The following is a 15,140-nucleotide window of genomic DNA, read 5'->3' as shown; positions in this document are numbered from 1 at the left end:
CTCATTTGATCAATGTAGGTTTGAAGTCTACTTTGTCAGAGATAAGTATTGCTACTCCTGCCTGTTTTCGGGGGCCATTGGCTTGGTAAATCTTCTTCCAGCCTTTCATCCTAAGCCTGTGCTTATTTCTGTCAGTGAGATGGGTCTCCTGTAAGCAACAAATTGTTGGATCTTCCCTTTTAATCCATTTTGTCAAGCGGTGCCTTTTGATAGGTGAATTAAGTCCGTGAACATTAAGTGTTAGTACTGATAGGTATGTAGTGATTCCTGTCATTTAGTTTTCTTAGTTGTTTGAAGGTTTAATTGTATGTACCTAAGTTGAGGTTACTCTCTACTTTCTTGCTTTTTCTTTTCCTGTAGTTTCGTGCTGCCTGTCCTTTCATGGTTATGTTGGGTTTCACTTTCTGTGTGCAGAATCCCTTGAAGAATCTTTTGTAGTGGTGGCTTTGTGTTCACATATTGTTTTAGTTTCTGCTTAGCATGGAAGATTTTTATTGCTCCTTCTATTTTGGATGATAGTTCTGCTGGGTTAGAGTATCCTGGGGTTGAAGTTATTTTCATTCAGTGCCCGGAAGATCTCATCCCATGCTCTTCTTGCTTTTAATGTTTCTGTTGAGAAGTCTGTCTGCTGTGATTTTGATGGGTTTACCTTTGTATGTTATTTGTTTTTTCTCTCTTACAGCCTTCAATATTCTTTCCCTAGTTTCTGAACTTGTTGTTTTAATGATGATATGCCGTGGGGTAGTTCTATTTTGATCTGGTCTGTTTGGTGTTCTGGAGGCCTCTTGCATCTGTATGGGAATATCTTTCTCTAGATTTAGGAAATTTTCTGTTATTATTGTTGAATATATTATGCATTCACTTTGCTTGCACCTCTTCTCCTTCTTCGATGCCCATGATTCTCAAGATTGGTTTTTTGATGGAGTAGGTGAGTTCTTGCATTTTCTTTTCACAGGTCTTGAGTTGTTCAATTAATAGTTCTTTGGATTTTTCCTTTAATTACCATTTCATCTTCAAGTTCTGAGATTCTGTCTTCTGTTTGTTCTGTTCTGCTGGATTGGCCTTCCGTTTTGTTTTGCAGTTCTGTTTTGTTCTTTTTTCTGATGTTTTCCATATCCTGGGTGGTTTCCTCTTTAATGTTGTCTATTTTTGTCCTGAGTTCATTTATCTGTTTATTATTCATGTTCTCTGTTTCACTTTGGTGTTTATACAGTGCTTCTATGGCTTCCTTTATTTCTTCTTTTGCTTTTTCAAATTCTCTATTTTTGTTGTCTTGGAATTTCTTGAGTGTCTCCTGTACGTTTTGGTTGAGCATATCCAGTATCATCTCTATAAAATTCTCATTGAGTACCTGTAGTATGTCTTCTTTTAGGTTATTCCTGTGGGCTTCATTTGGTTCTTTGGCATAGTTTTTCTTAATTTTGTTGGAGTCTGGATCTGAGTATTTGTTTTCTTCATTTCCCTCTGGTTCCTGTACTAATTTTTTCTGTGGGGAAACTGGTTTCCCTGTTTTTTCTGTCTTTCCATCATTGCCCTTGCTGTTGTTACTGTCCCTGTACTGTGTGCAATTAAGTATTTTCTAGCTTGTAATAATAACAATGGTGATATTTAGAATGGAAAGATGAGAGGAGATGGAAAGCAAAGAAGTTAAAGAAAAAGGGAAAAACAAATAAACAGACAAGTAGGAAAAAACAAAACAAAGAATCAAAGAAAAAAGTTTCCACGATATAAACAGGGAGCGTTAGTGTACTAATTGACAGTAAGGTGAACAGGCATTAGAGAGACAGAGAGAGGATTGAAAATAAAAAATAAAACGAATAAAGATAAGAATAAAAATAAAAAATAAGTAAATGAAAGAAATATATATATAAATAAAATAAAACAAAATGAAGAATAGAAAATAAAAAAAACCCTCCAAGTTCAAATGCAATGAAGTTTCATTCTTAATAATTTTGGTGTCTGTCTCAGCCCCCAATCCTGGAGATGGTGCCTCAGATGTTGTTCTGTAGTTGTCTCGTCAAAGTGGATGCATAAAGTAGAACAAAACTGCACACACACCAAAAAAAAACCCACAAAGTGTCCCAAATTCAAATGCAATACAGTTTCAGTAAGTTTTTCAGCATGCAGGCATAGTTCAGTTGTTTTCTCATCAAAGGTAGGGAGAGAGAAAAAAAAAAAAGAGTCTGGAGACAGGTCTGTCAATGGTTATCTGAGGCTGTGGCTTGCCTGCCCACTGCTGTCAGCCTGCTGTTGCTGGAGGTGTTATTTATGCAGATCTCTGGGGTGAGCTTAACACTCTCCTGGCCCCGCAGGCTTTGTTTAGTCAGAGTTCTGTGCGTGAGCCTCTGCTACAAGCTTTCCCCTTTCCAAGCACATTGGGGGAGGTGACACTGCACCTGCTTTCTCTGGCCTGCGTGTTTATTTACAGCTCACGTGGGAATTGGGTCCTCCCCCCTCTCCTGTGGAGTTTTCCTCCCACCACCGCTTTTACAAGGTTTCCCGCTCCTGATTGCTGGGTGGTGCTGCTGCTCCTGCCAGCCACTGTGTTTGTTTACAGCTTACGTGGGAGGTGGGTCTTCCCCTCTCTCCTGTGGAGTTTTCTTCCCTCCACCACTCTCACAAGCTTTCCCGCTCCTGATTGCTGGGCGCACACCCCTGCTCCTGCCGGAGCCTCTCCGGCCAGACCCGGCTTGTTTATTTACAGTTCTGGGAAGGATTCCCTTCCTGGCTCTTCAGAGCTCAGTGCGCCCTACCCGCTTTGCAACTGTCTTTATTCTTATTGCTTATTACTCAGTTTCTCTTTTTCCCCGGGTGGAGGTTGGTCTGTCCAGGGGGCTATGCTTTTCTGGCCCAGGGTTTTCTGTGGGAGTACCATGTACCGCTAAGCTCACCTTGTCCACATCTTCCCAAGCTGTCTGGGCACGGGCGACTGGCAGCCCCGGGGGCCCTCCTGGTTTCTCCGTTTAATGTGAAGTGGAGATTCTCTGCACCGGCTGGAAGTGTGGAGGGGTCAAAGTTTTGCCTCTTCTCAGTGGTTTTGCCTGCAAGGTGTGTCTCCAGTGTCTCTCCAACATTTCACTATAGGAGGCTCACTTTCCGCTTCCTCCCTCTAGCTGCCATCTTGGAATTCTCCTCCTGAAGTTTTTGAAATTTCAGTTTGGGGAGTAAGAAAATTTTGTCAAATTAAATTATTCTATTGTGCTATTTCTACCTGGTTTTAAAGGCACTTAACTTTTATGATATAATTTGGATATTGCATTCTTGTCCTCTTTATCTGAGAAAAAATCAGAGTGGATCATTGATGTTTAAGTGCTTTTCTTTTTTTTTATTCATACTTTTCATAATTCTAATTGTCCTGCTTGAAATTTTAATCCTCATGTTTATATCTTGGTTACCACCAAGATAGCTTGGTCCCTGGAAGAGAGGGTAACCAAATAAGTGCGTGAGTTGGAAGGTGGGAAGTTCAATGGAGTTTGGCTCAGAGGCCAGATATTTATTTATTAGATGTTTAGTGTAGGACAGGAACTTGTCCCTTTGTCCTTATTGAGCTTACCTTCCGGTAGGGGTGAGGAGAAGTCTGACAATAATAATAATAATAATATGTCAGGTGGCAGTAAGTGCCAGGGAGGAATATGTAGTAAGAGAAGATAAGAACGGCTGGGAGTGGGATGCAGATGTTATCAGTCAGATAGTTCAAAATCACATGTGTGATTACAACATTCCCTTACACAAACTCTTTAAATTCACCCCATTATGTTCAGCAGGGTGGAGCCTCCCCCCCCCCCCCCGCAGAGTCTGACCCTTGATAAATTCTCCATCCTTAACCCCTTCAGTGTATCCAGATATACAGTCTTCATTTTTGCCATATTTAGTTACACAGATTTCCAGAATAGGCCATGCTATTTATGTTTCCATGCACCTACTTGTTTATGGCATAAAAATATCTATTCCTTGCTTCCCAATTCTATCTTAACTATAAAAGTTTCTTCCTTTCTTTTAAGATTCACGTCTAGCTTTCTGTTTTCTTAAAAATCTATTTGATCCATTTGAACTACTCTTTAGGACAGTTTCAAGATGTATTAGTCAGCTTTTTATCACCATAACAAAATATCTGAGCAATGGTATTTATTAAGAAAAGGGGTCAATTTAACTCATACTTGTGGAGATTCAAAGTTCAAGATTTGGGATGTCCCATTGGTTCAAGCTCTAGTGAGGGTGGAGGGTAATGGTGGGAGTGCATGTAGGAGCAAACAATCGTATCTCAAACCAGGAAGCAGAGAGGCTTGGTGGATCCAGGCTCAGGCTTTTTTAAGTACCTTCTCTTGAGAACTACCAAGGTATCACAGAGAGCTACTTTAAATCCTTTCAAGGGCATGTCCCCAGAGACTTTTTTTCCATTAGGATTTATTTCTTAAAGGCACCTAGATGGAACTCAATAAATATTGGATATAATATGTCCTCAGAATCTGATGTGATATCTACAACAGAAAAAAAAAAAGAACCCGAAGTATAAGTATTCATATTATCCATCATAATCCTAGTGTGGAGAAAATGCTATAATGAATCTTTGTCACTAGTTCAAATGGGATCTACAGTTCACTTAGAGTATGCATATGTAAAATACACTGATTAAACAAAGATTTTTGAGAGCTGGTATTGCACTTGCCTAGCATGTGCAAGACTCTGGGTTCAATCCCCAGCACCAGAAAAAAAAAATAAGAAAGAAAGAAACAAAACGAACAAAAAATTTGTGAGATGTACACTATGTGCCAGGGACTGTGATCATGCAGGGGGTATAAAAGTATAATTGCTTAAGAACTCTGTCCTCAAGCAATTCACACTGTAGTGAGAAGAACCAATTAGAAGTCAGTGATGACATTTATCTATTTATACTCACAGAGTTCCAAATTTAAATAACTCAGTGTGAAGGGTGCTAGTGCAGAGAGAAGCACAGAGAATGGTGTAGAAATGTGGACAGGTTGCATAATTCAGGGACAGAACAGTGCTTGGCACAGTTTCTACACACCTCATGTGATCATTAACAACTTATTTACTCCTAATGACAAGCGTAGAAGTGGGTATTATCAATTTCCTCATCCTGCATGAGCACAAAGTGGTAACTTGCTCAAGGTCAGTCATATAGCTGGTTTCAAACACAGGAAATCTTAATCCAAACTTGTACTTTCAATCACTGTAGAATACGCTCAAGTTTTTTATTAAGCTTCAGAAAGTAAAGTTATTCATTCCTTAAGGAAGGGAAAAGAGGAAGCTGAAACATACTGACAGAAAATTTGAACTACTGAAAAATTTAAGGATTGTTTGGTACAGTGAGGAGGGTGTAAGTACCTTAGGAATCATGCCAAAGCTTTGAACTTAAGCCTCTAGGTACATTAAATTAGATACATGATACTCTTGTCATCTGCTGTCTACAATAATAATTCATTTAATCCAGTAAAGGATGGTAAGTGCTTTGGAATAAATACAAGATTCTGTGGTTGCCATGGGGTGAGTTAAGAAGATATAAAACAAATAACCAACTCTTTGTAGCCTGCAAACAGTTTTTCCACTGTATACTATATGTCTTATTGATAGAATTACATTTGAATAGCATGATCTCATGCACTAGTTCATTTGATTCCTTCTGCAACTCTGGAATGGAAGCAGTGCATATATGATCCATGTCTTACAGATGCAAAGACTCAAAATGCCCAAAGGCATGAGTGGGAAATGTAAAAAGCAGGAGGGAGGCATGCGAGTTATATCATTTGCTTCTATTTTCTCTCCATCTTAATTTTTATAATTATATCAGGTAAGATAGCTTAACTGCAATTGATACTATTGAATGTAAAACAATATCAGAACTGGTCCAGTTTTTAATTAATGCAAGGAAAAGTAATCGGTTGAGAAATCATCTCAGAAGTGATAAAAATTGATGTGCAAACCATCTCTCCATGGTTTCATTTTTCAGATTTTGATTGCTGCTATTAACTTCCATTGTTCCAACTCTATGTTCATCCCTGGGACCTTTCACCTCTCATTCCTATCAGGGGGGAACTTGAAAGAGGCAAAGTAATGGCTCCCACATATCTGCCTGATGTTGTCAGTGGTATGTTAGTGATAGTGATCCACATTTCTCTAGTGATAATAAAAGATTTCATATGCATTACCACATTGGATCATGACCACAACTTTTAGAAGTATGTGTGGTAGATACTGATGTCCCAGGTTTATGGAAGAAAAATTGTCCATAGCTAGGATAAGTCATTCTATGTTCTGTTCAAAAGTTTCTTGTTGGCTTCCCCTTGTATGAGTCTATGAGTTGAGGTCTGCTGTAAATCATGAAAAAAGGTATCTCTTCACAAACCTACTCCTTGCAGCATTTCTCCATTTAAATAACACCATCACCCACCAGCTTCTTGAGGAACAAATCTAGATTTCCTTGATTCCCTTCTGTTTCTAATGCTCATACCAGATCCAATGGCAAATCCTGATGAGTTTATTTCTAAAATATACCAGAGCTGTCCACTTGTTTTCCATATAAGTATTTTTGTGTATTCCTATGACCTAGGGGCAAATCTGTTATGTCATAGGTGCTTGCCAAATATTTGTAACATGAATATTTCCAGTGCTACACTAGCAGTGATATTCAAAATGTTCAGGAATGGACAGAGCAGGAACTGATGGAGTTCTATAGTTTCCCGGCTATGTCAGGTCTCAACCCTTTAATTACTGGGTCATGAGGAGGTTAGGAGGTTCTGGGGGAAGGACAGGATGGCTGGGAAAGGAAGGTGGAAGGCATTTAGGGGAGTCAGGACAAAGACTACTTATCAATCCAGAGGGAAATGTTTCAGTGCTTTAGCAACTGAAGGTTGTGTTATGACTATATCTCTATAACAGCCAGCTATCAGCTGGTACTCAGTTTAAGGCATCATCTTTGCTTCCAGGATATCTCAGTTCTAACTACGCACCTGATTTCCAGAGTGATGCTTTAAATAACTAACCAAACCATGCAAATCCTCTGCTTGGAATTCTCCAAAGAGCTTTCCATTACCTTTTAAAGTAAAACTCACCCTTATAAATCTTTTAATTCCTCACCCCATTGCTCTTATTTCTTGCCGAGCCCTTACCTGGCTGCCTTCTTATGCAGGAGAATTGAGCTGTGATCATACTCCTTCAGAGGGACCTTCTCTGGCCACCTATTATTAAGGGGTAGTGCTAGTCATTGTCTCCTTCATCATCCTGTTTTAACTTTTTGCATGGAACTCCTTGCTGCCTTTTGTGTCTATATTTTCATTTTATGTATCACTTTCCCCATTAAATTACATAGAACACTTGGTCTGACAGTATTCCTGGACCTAGAATGTAGTAGCCTCTTAATAAATATTCATGTTCTGATTTAATGAATGAATCAGACATGCATTATGGGCTGTTGTGTTAAGTACTCCTCACTTTGGGGTTACCTTTTTGCAAATGTAGGAGGTATTTAATTTCTACCAATGTGCTTATGAACCAAATGTCACAACATAAAAAGGAGTGTATAAATCGGCATTAGGGAGATGAACTCATCGATAATCTCACTAAAATTGAAGCACTTAAGATTATGAATATAATTAAATTCTTCTCTTACGATAAAGACAAATTTTTACCTGTCCCATGTAGTTTGGGTAATTCTGCTGAAAATGTATCTTTTCTCTAAGAAAAGTAATTTGAGTACTCATTTAATTTTATAGAAAACATTGCAGCAACAAATGTCACTAGTAGCAATAATAATTCTATTTACCTAAATATTAAAACAATCATCACAAATACTCCCTAGATTGCAAAAATGATATTAATGTACAAAAGTAAGAATATAAAATGCTTTAATAAAATAAAGGTGGAAACAAGGGATCTGGTAATTTTTTTTGATACTGGCTTAATTTTTACTGTTTTATTAATTCTAAGTAGAATCAGACAAAATTGCATTGTTGGTTGGTAGCATCTCTGTGATATAACAGGCACTTTACTACATAAAAAAAAGGGCAGACAAGCAGAAAATCCTTTGAATCCTGAATTCTTACATGAATGTGAAAATATTACTTCTTTGCTAGACTTGACTTGTCCACGATTGCTTGAGAATAATCAGTTTAAGAGGATCTGGGGAGAGCTTTTCCTGTTGCAAGTTTTCTTTGTTTCTGCCAGCTGTATCAGATAGGAGTTTGGTTAGAAGTGAAACATGACATTCTGACAGTGAATCCAGCAGACAGATTCTTGGCTGCATTCTCAGCTACACTTGAACTTCTGCTAAGCATGTGATGAAAGAGTGTTTTCAACTGTACCAGCTGTGGAGAGGTTAATAAAACAAAAGAGGAGAAACAAAAACGCTCACAGCAGAAAGCTTCTGGCTTTGCTGAGTTTTCTGGTTACAAACAATATGTCAGAGCTGTGACTACTGTATTGTGTTGGCTTTAAAAGCATTCTAAATTAATTGAGCTTCTGAATTAAAGTTTAAGGAGAATTAGTAAGTAGCAAATCGAATGCAGTGTTACATATGTTGGTCCTGGAAAAAGAAAGTTCTTACTTTGCACCAGCCAACTGTTAATTAGGAGGCTTGTATTGATTTTTTTTGCGTCCTTGATGGTTTCTGCTATAAGTAGAAAAGGGCACAGGCTTTCAGATAGATGTTCATGATGTGCACAAGTCAAGGTGACCTTGGCTTCGTGGCCTGGGAGCAGTAACTTGTGCTTTCTGCCCCTCTTCCTGTGTCCCACTGCTTGGCAAAGGATCATGGAATGTGGAGACCGGCCCAGCCTGCTCCTCCAGAGATGATTGCTCAATCCTTTCTTAGCAGAGCAGGTCAGCTGCTGACCCATGAGCCAGCTAAACTGCAAGAAGAATTAAGCAGTCCTTTGGGAGGCTAACTTCAGAGGGCCTTCCCCAGAAGTCAGAGTTCAGCATACAACAGAGGAAGGCCACCAACTAATTTTCCTGTCTCCTTCACGTGCCTTCTCCTTCCCGTAGGTAAGGTCCAGCACTCAACATACTAGTCATGTCTGCTATTATGGCATTCCCATGAGCTGAAGACAAATGGGATAAAGGCTGTCATCTCTTTACACAGGAGGAGGGAAATAAAACTCGCCTTTTATTGTCAGCTTCACTACTTCCTGCTAAACTGGAGGCCTGTTATATAAGTGTTTGGGGCTGTAATGAATGTGACTTACATATGTCATTTGGGAGATGTAGTGTTTATGTTTCTTGAGTTGAATTGGGACAGAAAAAAATTATGTACATCTAAAATTATCAATAATTGAGTGAAACTTTAAAAGTTATTTCTTATCCTGGTTTGTCTAAAATCTATTTTCATCATTTCATCCATCTGTACATTCTAGAATAAAATGGATTGTTTTGAAGACTATTTCTGAATAGTTGCAGAACTCCCAAGAAGTTCTGAATAGTTGCAGAACTCCCAAGAAGTTTTAGCTTGGTTCCCTCCCCCTCTCCCTCTGCACCCCACCCCACCCCCTAGTCTTCCAGCTGGCTTAAGTATAGGCCTAATGCTCTTCTCTTTAATTGTGCAGTCCCTCGATGAGCTTTCTTTGTGACTTCTGGTCTTATTCTGCCCAGCAATGGAGTGCCATGAATTTGCCAGGAAGCAAAACACATGTGCCCCACATGAGGACACAAGCAGATGCACCAATGTCTGGATTTACCAGGTTTGTAAATTAGGAGTTGATTTATCACAACACTGAGGAACCTGTCTTTTCAAACTGTACATACAACAGCATCGTGAATCTTATTTGATTTACACAAACGTGACCTGGCAAGTGGCAAGAGGTCTGTTTGGGAGTCCTCTGTCACAAACTGAGGTATACCTCAGACAAAGTGTTAGAGGAGGTAAAGAGAGTGAGTGGGCAAGAGTGAAGAAGATGTTATATTGGTTGGAACAATGCTAAATTGCCCCAAATTATGCTCAATATAACCATAAAATTATTAAATACTCACCTGCATATAGAGATGATAAATTTCACTTCTCTCCAGCTGGCCTGTGAAGGAGAGGACACGTGTAATATTTTTCCATTCCCTGCCTTTTCTGAGAGAACTCAATACCCCCAACAGCATGACTATTGTTTTGCATATGAAGAGTCACAGGCGATTTAAGAAAAAAAGATTTTTAAAGAATGGTTTCAGGATGAGTCATCGTCAAAGATAACATTTAGACATTATTCTTAAAACTAAAGCAAAACTGGATTTTTAATGTAACTTATTTTTCTGAACCTTAGGGTTTTTTTTTTTTTATCCCGAAAATGTGTCTGAGAGCCTGGCGAAATATAAAGTGTCTAAAACCAAGATACCTAGAAGTAAATATGCAAAATTTGGAGTTCTACCTCCATCCATATAAGAGATATAATAATACTTGCTGAATTTGATAGCATAGATGAATATAAATTAATTCTCTAAGCTTATACAACATAACAAATGAGTAAAAGTAGCTTTAAGAAGACATCTGGCTTCTAATTTAGAAAACACCCTGTCTTTGCATTTTCTTCAGAATTTTTGGAATGGATTAGCTCTGTGGGCAGGCAACATACAGAAATTTCAAGTCATCTTCATCTTGGTTTGGAAGCAGTAGAAATAGCATAACTATTGCCCATGCAGGATCTGTGGGTTTCCCAATTTCCCAAGAGACAAGATGTGCTGGGCGTGGAGCCTTAGATTGTGGAGGGACAAAATTACAGTGCTTGGAAGAAAATATTATTCTACATGGCCCGACAAGACATGTTATCAGATACTTAGTACTGGCTGCCCACTTGGACAGCACACCAAAAGGCAGCAGAGGGTGAAACAGAGGAGATCATTATTCTGGAGCCTGTTGCTCAACACTTAAGACCAGAGTGAAGGAGATACAGTACAATGTTCCTTTTATTGCAGTCTATATTTAAATGTCCACTTTTTGTTGTTGTTTTTAGGAATTTTTGGCTTTATTTGAACAATCTTAATATTTTAAAATAAAACCAAAATTGGAATCATAGGAATCACAGCATTAGGTTTAACATCCTAGAAGCTTATCTGCTGGTGTTTTCAGCATTAGCTACTCTGAGAGCCACTCTGTGTTGTGTCAGGGAAAGGCACAAGAAGGTCTCTCACCAACAATTTCTCCTGGAGGGCCCTTCTTCCATGAGGTGTCCAGCAAGTGAGACATCAGAGCACATAGAGAGACCACTAGCTGCTGTCAGTTTGTATGTGATGGAGAACTAAACAAAATAAAACTAAGGGACCCATTACAAGAGTTAAAAATATGAAAAAGTTTTGGTATAAATATTTGCCAGTTTGCTCTTCCACAAGGGTTTGCTATCCTGGCAAGGGTTTGCCTTAGTGTGATCTTTATTTTATGAGACTGATGCATAACCTACTGTGCTAACTAGGCAACTGTTATCTTTATTTTAAAATTATCTCTGAGTATGGGCATTTTTCTGTGTTGACCATAACACATGTAGCACACGTGGGCCTTTCTTACCAGGCAGCTAATTCTCTCTGCAGACTGTACTGTATAACATTACATAACAAATACACTATGATAGGATGAAACATTACAAATAACTTTACAGAAACTACATTTTGAAGGACATTTCTTCTTTGGGGACTGTCTACTTCATTTTTTACATTTAAATGGTGAGTTTTTAAAAAAGAGATTTTATAATCTCTTAATCACATAGCACAAGACAGAAGACTTGGGGGAAAATATTTCAAAATTATTGATACTTCTCATAATTCTGTAAAAATGCTTTTGAAAATGGCTTATTATGTCAAGGCCAAATAGGAACATTTCTTGATTTGTCAGATTAGTTTTTGTGGGTCTTCTTCTAAGAGTAAAGTCTTTTCCTAGATGTTTTATTAATTGATTCACTGAACTAATTTCTCAATTATTTTTACCCTTTATTTTGTTAAATGTCTTTATTAGTACATAATAGTTGTATGGGGGGCATTGCTGTAACATTTCTATATATATGTACAATGTACTCTGGTTTGGTTTAGTCCCTTCATTATTCTCCCTCTTCCTCAACCTCCCTTCTGAAAATGGCTTTAACAGGTTTCTTTTTCTTCTTCTTTTTTTTTTGGTGGTACTGGGATTCGAACTCAGGGCCTCACACTTGCTAGGCTCTACCAAGTGAGCCACTCTACCAGTCCCTGACAGGGGGCTTCAATGTTCCATATTTATACTTGTGTAGAAAATACATCAGCCATATTCACCCTCCTTTGCCCTCTTCATTTACCTCTTTATTTTTGTTACTCTTTAAAATTGTGAGTTACAAGTTATTTTTACCCATAATCTTGATTTTCTTTTTTGATTGTTGTACTGGGGATACATTTGTGGTATTTATAAAATTTCTTACAATATATCAAATATAACATAGTTGAATTCACCCCCTCCATCAGAATCTTGATTTTCTCTTCCACCTTCTTCTCCTTAGTCAGTGAGAAATCTTGGTATCATTACTGTCACAATCACCATCACTATCGTATTGCTCACTGGAAATCTATTATGCTTCAGGCACCTTATATACATTATTTTAATTATAACAACCCTTACATGCTTATAGATGAGGCTTAGGCAAGTAAATAAAGCCCCAAGGACTTCAAGACTCATAAGGGTGCTAGAATTTGAATTTAGGTTTGTCTCTTTCAAAATTCTCCACTGTCTCTAATTCTAAAATTTGTAAATGATCAAAATCTAAAATATTGGCTACCAGAGCGTGGGAATGGCACCTTTTTTAGCCTCAGCAGTACATCCGGCTTGTGAAGTCTTTGTCTTCAAAGTGCTCATGTTTATTTCTCAGAGACTAAGAATATGGGATAATATCATAAACTGTTGCTTTTTTTTCTGATCTCAAAACACCCAACTCTCTGCCAAAGAATAGTTTGAATAGTTCAAACATTTTAAAAGAATCAAGCTTCCCGAATTGGACAATACATAATTTGGAAATTGTCCTTATTCACTGAATCATATTGGTTTTATGTCAGGGTCTTGTTCTTCATCCTAATCATGCTCACCCCACTTTTTTCATATATGGAATTCTCATAGCTTAAAAAGCAACTGTCAAAAAAGATATTCAAAGGGATGAGGGATTTTCAATAACTTTATAAAATTTAGAAAGGAGGAATCAATTTTAAAGATTACTCTATCTGTAAAATATAAGTAACATCCAAGTTCTTGATAATAAAGCTATGTTATCTGGTACCCTAATAACCATAGCAGTGTTCCTCTTGGAATTTTCAGAAAATATAAAAAGAATACACTCAGAATAAAAATAAAAGCAGAGATAAGTTTCTAAAAATGAAAAGTAATTATGGAGAGAACGTGAAAGACAAACAGGAATGTTCAGAAAAATCAGATGACAATGATCCAAAAGAAAGAACTCTCAGGACAGAGAAAGATTCAAAGATAAATATTGATGGAAAATAACCAGGGTACAAGGTTATAATTCAAAGTAAATTTTCCAACTTGCACACCCTCTTTAAAATGTGTGTCTTAGAGTTTTACATGAGCCTGGTGCAATGTGAAAGAGCACTGGCCTTGCAATCCAAGGCCCTGGTTTGGGTCTGGCTCAGCCATTTGTTATCTATATTTTCTTGGACAAGCTATAAGACCCACTTTCTTATGTATAAATCAAAACGATGCTATTTAATGCCTTCCAGTGCTATTGCACTCAGTCTAGCAATGCCACCTGATTAGATGACATGATATTTTCCAGCCATTTACTGGTATTGTACTGATGACAACCTGCATAGGACTCAGTGGCTTTCAGAGATCTTGTTCTTTGAAGTAGAAGCTTTACCCCATTGCTATAACAATCATTATGCCAATGTTTCTTTAGAGTTTGTTGTACACAGTATACATTTGATCTTTCTTACTGGCTGGAAACTGACTATGCTATCGCTGACTATGAGGTCTATTCTGTTGGTGTTCTTGAGGTCTAGATTAAATCAGGATACAACTGGACACTACTGTAATTTGGGTCCTCTATCGAATATAGTTATTTTTGTTTAAATTTTCCCTATAATTGCCAAAGTCATAAACCCTTTAGTTTCACATACATCTGCATAAAATTATAGTGCTGTAGTTAGAATAAAATTTTAAAATGCAATAATGGAATGCATGTTAGAAAAACACAAGGTGAATTTGACATTGTAATGTCCACATAGGTTTTTTGTTTGTTTTTTTCCTTTACTGTTTTGCTGGGTGGATACATTGTGGCATTTACACAGGGTTCTTACAGTGTATCAACTATATCATACATGAACTCACCCTGTCTACCATTCTCCTTTATCACCGTCCTCCCTTGATTCCTGGAGTAGTTTCAACAGATAACATTTTTGCATTTACATACATGTGTACACATTTTTTGCACTGTATTCACCCTCCTCCCTTTTCCTATCACTTGCCCACATAGGTTTTAAGGAATCATAGATGATTGTTTTCTTCTATCCATAAAGAAAAAGATCTTTTTTCATCTGTTCCTCCCTCCTCGCGCTAGAGACTAAACTCAGGGCTCAGGGCTATATGCTTGGTAGGCAAACACCCTACTGCTTGAGCCATACCCCTAGTCCTAGTGCTTTTTTGCTACATATAACTATCAATACCAATACACATAATAGAAAAGTCCTATCTATTATACACACACACACACACACACACACACACACACACACACACAAAGTGTGTGTGCACACAAAACCCTGAGCATGTAAGTGTAAGGTGGTGGTGTGCCTCATGTAAGGCATGACTACTGTGGCTTTGATGGCTCCTGTATACACTCAGGAAGGCTGGGCCCATGCTGGGCCTTGAAGGTGGTTTGAGGGAAGGAACACAGAAGGGAATCAGAATCACTCTGAATAGAATTGTACTTTCTCTACCAGCTCTGTATCACCAGATGATTGTTGGTGTCATTTCAGCCCTCTGAATGCTGTGACATCTTATTTTATAATGTGATTATATTATCAGTTAACAAAACCCAAAAAACAATTTCTGTGTAATGTGTTCATTCTGTTTGGTGCAGGGTGGTGGTGGATTTTTCAAATTCTGGAGGGCTTAGAATACAGAGTTTGTTAAATCAAGATCTAGTCATGAACAAATCAAATACTTTTCTGTTTGTGAAGAAAAA

At 37.9% G+C, this 15,140-nt stretch overlaps 1 long non-coding RNA gene across 1 annotated transcript in view; it reads left to right on the top strand.

The window, feature by feature from the left end:
• Nucleotides 1–1,356: 1,356 nt before the first annotated feature.
• LOC141423373 (uncharacterized) overlaps nt 1,357–15,140 on the top strand; it is a 70,442-nt gene continuing 56,658 nt past the window's right edge. Inside the window, exon 1 of the long non-coding RNA XR_012448173.1 lies at nt 1,357–9,692. This is a non-coding gene — a long non-coding RNA (uncharacterized lncRNA). The remainder of the gene's footprint in view (nt 9,693–15,140) is intronic.

Source organism: Castor canadensis, chromosome 1 (assembly GCF_047511655.1).
Source record: "Castor canadensis chromosome 1, mCasCan1.hap1v2, whole genome shotgun sequence".
Taxonomy (NCBI): Eukaryota; Metazoa; Chordata; class Mammalia; order Rodentia; family Castoridae; genus Castor; species Castor canadensis.
Note: the sequence above shows the minus strand (reverse complement) of the source record. Positions and strands in the feature narration are given on the sequence as shown.